The 6,582-nt window shown below is 36.9% G+C and overlaps 1 protein-coding gene across 1 annotated transcript in view; it reads right to left on the minus strand.

Annotated features, from left to right (window-relative positions):
- Positions 1–402: 402 nt before the first annotated feature.
- The window catches only part of LOC122637560 (toll-like receptor 6), a 76,910-nt gene continuing 70,730 nt past the window's right edge, over positions 403–6,582 (minus strand). The window contains exons 2-3 of the mRNA XM_043829764.1: positions 1,670–1,739; positions 403–1,158 (exon numbers count right to left, since the gene is read on the minus strand). The gene's annotated coding sequence lies outside the window, so the exon portion shown is untranslated. The remainder of the gene's footprint in view (positions 1,159–1,669; positions 1,740–6,582) is intronic.

The following is a 6,582-nucleotide window of genomic DNA, read 5'->3' on the forward strand; positions in this document are numbered from 1 at the left end:
CTTTCTTCGATAAAGTGTTTAATTCAACGACTTGCAAGTTACGTCGGATGATTTATGATCGAGAAAGTCGAGGGAAGCCGCTTAGATCGTGCAATTTACGTCGCTCGTCGATCCGTCTTGTACTATGTTACGAACGTTGAAAATATCGAGTAAGGCTTTACTAAGGGCTTACACAACATGCTTTATATATATATATATATATACACACACACACACACACACACACACATATATGTATATAAGAGTAGTTTGAGAAGCTCTCGAGAATATAGCATAGTCCTTTCTGTTTGTTCGTAATGCTTTTGTCATAATGAATACTAATGAATAAAGTGAAAATATATATGCGTGTGTGTGTGTGTAGGAGGAAATAAGGGGTAAAGATATAATATTAAAATGCTTGACTTTGTGATTAAAATATATATAAATAACTTTATTGTGTTTATAATAAAATGACCTATCTATATTACAAATATACAAAATCGTGACTATTTACATTAAATCTCCGTCTCGAGTTTCAAACGAGTTACCTATTACTTATTTTCGAAGAACGTTCGTTATTTATTTATTTATTTATTTATTTAATATGTTTTTATATTTTTTTTCTTTATTTTTTTTTCTTTATTTTTTTTTTCTTTATTTTTTTTCATATTAATGAATAATCGATCAATTGATTAAACTATGATGTCTTCATCAAGTAGAAAGAGAAAAAGGTTATTTCGTTGCAAATACAAGGTGCAAGGTAGCGGGTTGTGCTCCTCGCGATATAATCGTGGTTGCATTTATTTATTTATTTATTTATTTATTTATTTATTTATTTATTTATTTATTTATTTTTTCGTTCCTTTTTTTTGTATTTTTTTTTTTGTTTTTTTTTTTCGTTTTCGCTCTAATTACACTTGCGCACTACGAAGCTATATCACGATTCTCAAAAATACGAATAAATCGTTTTTATTTTTTATGTTCGGACACCATGTCTTTATGTATACGTGTATGAGTGAATGAGCGTATGTGTGTGTGTATGTGCGTGTATGAGTACGTGTATTTTATCGGGAAAAGGATATAATTCTGGATTAGTGTGAGAAATATTTTCTTGATAATAAGTAGTGAGAAAAAAGAGATCGCAACTCTCGAAGTTCGAAGCGAGGAACGACGTACGTCCTGAAACAGAAAACAAAAAGAAAGAAGAAAAGCGGGTATTGATCGAAATGCTATCTGTTATCGGTTATCGTATTACACACGATTGACATTTATTTGCACGTGAAAATATTCAATTATCATATTATGCACCATCTGATAATAATCAGTACGTGAAATTGAACGAAATAACATAAAATATATATATATATATATATACATATATATATATATTTATTTATTTACGTATTTTGCAAACGAGGGAAAATACAGACACGATCATAGAGGGATTGAGAATTTTCATGAAATTTCTTGTGCTCGTTTGAGCTAACGAATTTTTATTATTTCTTTTTTTTTTCCATCCACCCTTCTCTTCCGCCACATTTTTTTCTTTATTCTATTTTTTTTTTGTTTTTTTTTTTTCATTTTCATTTCTTCATTCACTTTATACCGTACACGTTCCAGTCAATTTGAATAGAAAATGGATACATAACGATTTCCCGATAAAACGATGAAGCAGTTTATCGAAACTCACCTTCCCCTTGCTGCGATTTCCAATTACTCTCTGTACGTATTGCGATAATACTTCTGGCAACATTTCACATCTGCAACAAAAAGAAAATTCCAGATTTGAATCTTTGTTTTTCGTTGGTACACACGTGTCTCGCCTGGTTAGATAATCTTTCAAACGTCAAAAAATATAATTACGTATACTGAGTAAAGCGAACTGATGAAATACAAACAAATATATACATACATATACATATACAAAAACATATATATACATATACATATATATATATATATATATATATCTACATTTATATCTGCGAAAAGATTTATACATTATTTCGATTTACAAACGAAATAAAATATAAAAAGAGAGAGACAGAGATAGACATTGTCAGTATACGTGGTATAACGTCGAGTATTTGTTTTATAAACGTGGAATATAAACGTGAAAGAGAACCTTGCGTTATGGAAGACTTCGAGATATATCGACGTAACTTTCGAAATGCATTTAAAGTTCCGCTTCGTCGTCTACCGTGCATCGAATTGTATTTTCTTTTTACGATGATGGCCACGTGGGTGAGTACTCGCTCACATTTCTTCTCTCTCTCTCTCTCTCTTTCTCTCCCTCTCTCTTTCTCTTACAGAATGTCGCATCGTATCAAAACGATTCTTTTTCGAAAACGCGAGTAGAAGTCCTTGGTAGAAATGTCTGTCTTTGCAATTTCGTTTTACCGCTAACATTTCTACCTTTTCTCATCTTTTTTAACTTTTCTCTCTCTCTCTCTCTCTCTATACACACACACACACACACATATATATATATATCTGTCTCTATCTGTCTCTATCTCTTCCTCTGTCTTTTTTTCTCCCATCACTTTTTTCCTTGTACCACGAATAGAAGACGCTTGACACGTTGAGTCAATGCACGACCTTATTTCGTGCCTGCGCAAAATCCGTCAAGATAATTTTCGATTCTCAACGAGCTATATAAAAAAATATGAATATCTTTCGGAATATATTTTTTCAAAGAATAGAATATTATATGAGATCATATGAGATCGTGAGGAAGAAAGAGGGAAAGTAGAGTAGAAAAATGAGAACGTCAACGAACGTGACAACGAATGCCAAGATAAATTTGCCAAAAAGAAATGTTTAAGAGACTGTTTTAAATTATCAAAAAAACGAGATTATCTAAAAAATAATCTAAAATTATCGAAAAGAATATTATTTAAAAAATAATCTAAAATCATCAAAGAAAAAGAAATTATCTGAAAAAAAAAAAGAAATCGAAAAAATAATTTCGTTGATATACGTTCCGTTCGCGAACTACATATCGATGAGTTTCATTGAGGATCAAAAGAGAAAGAAAGAGAGAGAAAGAGAGAGATCGAATAAAAAAAAACAAAGAAATCAACAAAGCTCGCTATGCGGAAAGAGACGGGAACAATCGCAATCCGGCAGCACGCAGCGTCAGTCGTTTATTGTTTCCACTCGAGAGGCATCGTATTCTACGATGATTCCAATAAATTTAGATCGTCGAAAAGCCCTTGTGAAAAGGAGTGAAAGGAAGAAGGAGCCATTGAAAAAGGTGCAAGTGAAAGGAAAGAGAGAGAAATAGAAAGAGAGAAAGAGAGAGAGAGAGAGAGAGAGAGAGAGAGAGAGAGAGAGAGAGAGATGAACCGCAAAGGTCTTTGCGTTGGTACGCGCAATGTAATTACGGCATGCCCCCACAAGAGAATGAGGAGAAAGAGGAGGAGAAGTTGAGGGGTGAAAGAGGAGGGTTGGTCGAGCGAAAAAATAATGGTATGGGGTTGCGGTATAGTTTGTATTGCGAGAGGAGGGAAAGAGGGAAAGGGAGTTTTAGGAGTAACCCATGTAGGATGAGAAGGGTACAATCGAAACAAACGCAACTACAAGGGAAAAGAGAGGACACGGTACGTAAACAGTGAAGTTATTGATTGCGAAAAATCACTTCCGGCCAAACGCAGAAACGCAACACGGACGACGCGGAACGTGTGCCGAAAAGAGAAAAAGAGATAGAGTGATAGATGGAGAGAGAGAGAGAGAGGGAGAGAGAAGGATCGTTGGTAGGCAGCTTTGATTGGAAAGTCGCCAAAACGCAGCTCGATGTTTGTTTTCAATGAGAAAAACGAGGAGTAACGAATTCGGTTCATCGATCGTTAATTTCATTTTAATTGTTGTAAGGATTGATTGAAATTTTGATAAAACGTGCTAGCATACACTCGCACACGCGCGTACTCTCTCTCTTTTTCTCTTTCTTTCTCTCTCTTACTTTTTCTCGGTAGTTTCTCAGATTGATAACACAGACGTCAAGAAAAGCACTAAACGTCGGAAGTAACGATACTACTGGCGGAACAGCGAAAATTCAAGGTTTTGTAACTTGACGTAAGAGGAATCGGTGCTCGAGTTACCTGCGATTAGTATCGCGTTTGAATTATTAAAGCCAAGCGAAGACAGGATGACGTATCGTCGGAAAGCGAGATTCATTCTCCCGTGAATCACTACCGATATCGATATCGCTGTAAGTGAGTAAGTAAGTAAGTAAGTAAGTAAGTAAGTACTTACTTTTTCTATATTCTTGGAGGGCTGCAAATCGATTTGAGGATTTGAACTACGCCTTGAACTTTGGGGAAGTGAAACTGTCAATCATTCGACACCTTCAAAGTTTGATCTTTATCATTGGACATTTTATCGAGTCTTCGTTAAATAATTTCTCGACGAGTCTAACTGCTCGAAGTCGATCTTACCCCCTTCTCCTCCTCCTTCTCTTCCTCCTTCGCTCGGTTAAGTTAAATTTTCTCTTTTGGATACGAAAGGGAAATAAAAAAAAAAAGAAAAAGAAAAAAGAAGAATGGCAAGATTTCTATAGAGAGAGGAAAAAAGATAGGAAGAGAGAAAATGAGAAAGAGAGAGCGAGAGAGAGAGAGAGAGAGAGAGAGAGAGAGAGAGAGAGAGAGAGAAAAGAGTATCGAGGAAACTGGCTAGCTGCAATCAGATTATTTCCCTTTCGTTCGCCCCGGTATCGACGGAACGGCGACGTGCTTTTAAAGGAAAGGCGCTTTTCCACGGAAAATTCTTTTCCTTTCGAATTATCGATTTGGTCGCTCTTATCCTCTCGTAAATATCGCAAATGAACAGCGGTGAATGTGTAGGAGGACTTTGAGATTCGTAGGAATATATCGAGTAGGTGGAGCGACTAGTGTTCGTTCACTTTCTCGGTGTTCTCTTTCTCTCCTTTTTTCTCTCTCCCATAGTCGGCCGTGGGAAACGGCAAACGCTATATTCCCTGGTAGTTAACTAAAATGGAAATAGCGGTGGCGAGGTGGCAAAGTAATACAATCGCAACGAAATTCGATTTGTCCGCGTAATGAAAACGTCGGATTCACGGTACGCCGGTCCCCGCCGCATAAACTTCGGCATATCTGTCGATTTTCCATTTTCACGCAAGTATCAAACTTAACGGGAGATTACTTCGTTGTTGTTCGCAGCGGCAAGCAGCCACCAAGCTCACACGTTCTATAATAGTGTGGAAGTAATAGTAGTAGTAGTAGTATTAGTAATAGTAGTATTAGTAGTAGTAGTAGTAGTAGTAGTAGTAGTTGCGGTTTCTCGTCTAACCTCCGCTCTAACGATGATAAATAACGATCGTTTTACAACGTCCTCGTTGAAGTTCCGAAAGTTGTCAATCATCAGCTCTGGTACGTTAAATAGATTAATAATACACGATCGAATCGATGAAAAGAAAAATGTATTATCGGATAAAAAACGATTGTTCGTACGTGAAAAGCTTGCATATATAGTACACACACATACGCACACATACATATATACATATGAATGTATAAAAGGAAAAAATATATATAACATTCTTCTCGTTTGTCGATAATTGTCGATAAAGTTTTGAAGCAATAACATATCGACATTTTCGTCGAAAAAGGAGGCGCAACGTCATATTCGACATTTCGTGATAGAAATTACCATCGCGACACTTTTAGAAATCATGTGTAATAGTACTTCCTTTTTTACGAGCGACAGAAACATGATGTATTAAGATCGAGATACTAGAATTCGTTATTCCAGCGTGCAGGACCATTATTCGTAAAGAGTGATATTCCTGATCCACTATTCCATTAATCTCATTTCCTCTTTCTCTCTCTCTCTCTCTCTCTCTCTCTCTCTCTCTCTCTCTTTCTCTTTTTCTCCTTCCCTCTCTTTCTTTTACTCAACTCTCCAACCGATCTCCTTATATATACTCCTCGCCAACCTCTCCCCTCTCATCCCTCGCATATATTCCTTTAGACAAATCGCCTTCGCGTATTTAAATTCAGCGAAGAAACCGCGAAGGCAATCGTCGGGAATTTGCGCCGGAAAGAAAGTAATATCATTCAAAAAGTAGCGATTGCGCGCGCGGGGCTACATTTTAGCTTGCTGTTGGTAGGTAGATAGGTAGGTAGGTTGGATGGTAGGTTGGTTGGTTGGTTGGTTGGTTGGTTGGTTGGTTGGTTGGCTGGTTGGCTGGCTGGTTAGTTGGCTGGCTGGTTGGCTGGTTGGTTGGTTGGTTGGTTCCTTAGTTGGTTGGTTGGTTGCTCGGTTCGCTGGATCGACAAAGAGAGGAGGTTATTCCCCGATGCGAAAGTTTCTCTCCATTTTACATTACCGGAATAGTTCCGGAGGAAAATGTTAGTCGCCGAGGAAACTTCATTTCCGCGATAACTTTTCCAATTATTATCAGATGGCAAATGAACACTCTTTGTACTTTCTGATAACTCTTAATCCCGCCCGATCCCCTCCACCGTTTCATTTTCCACCTCCCCACACACATTTCGCATCGTACACACCTCCCTCGCTCACTCTCATTTCCAACCTCCAACCACCAACCTTATTTCTTTGTAGATAACTTACATGCATATGTAT

This window comes from Vespula pensylvanica, chromosome 2, assembly GCF_014466175.1.
Source record: "Vespula pensylvanica isolate Volc-1 chromosome 2, ASM1446617v1, whole genome shotgun sequence".
Taxonomy (NCBI): Eukaryota; Metazoa; Arthropoda; class Insecta; order Hymenoptera; family Vespidae; genus Vespula; species Vespula pensylvanica.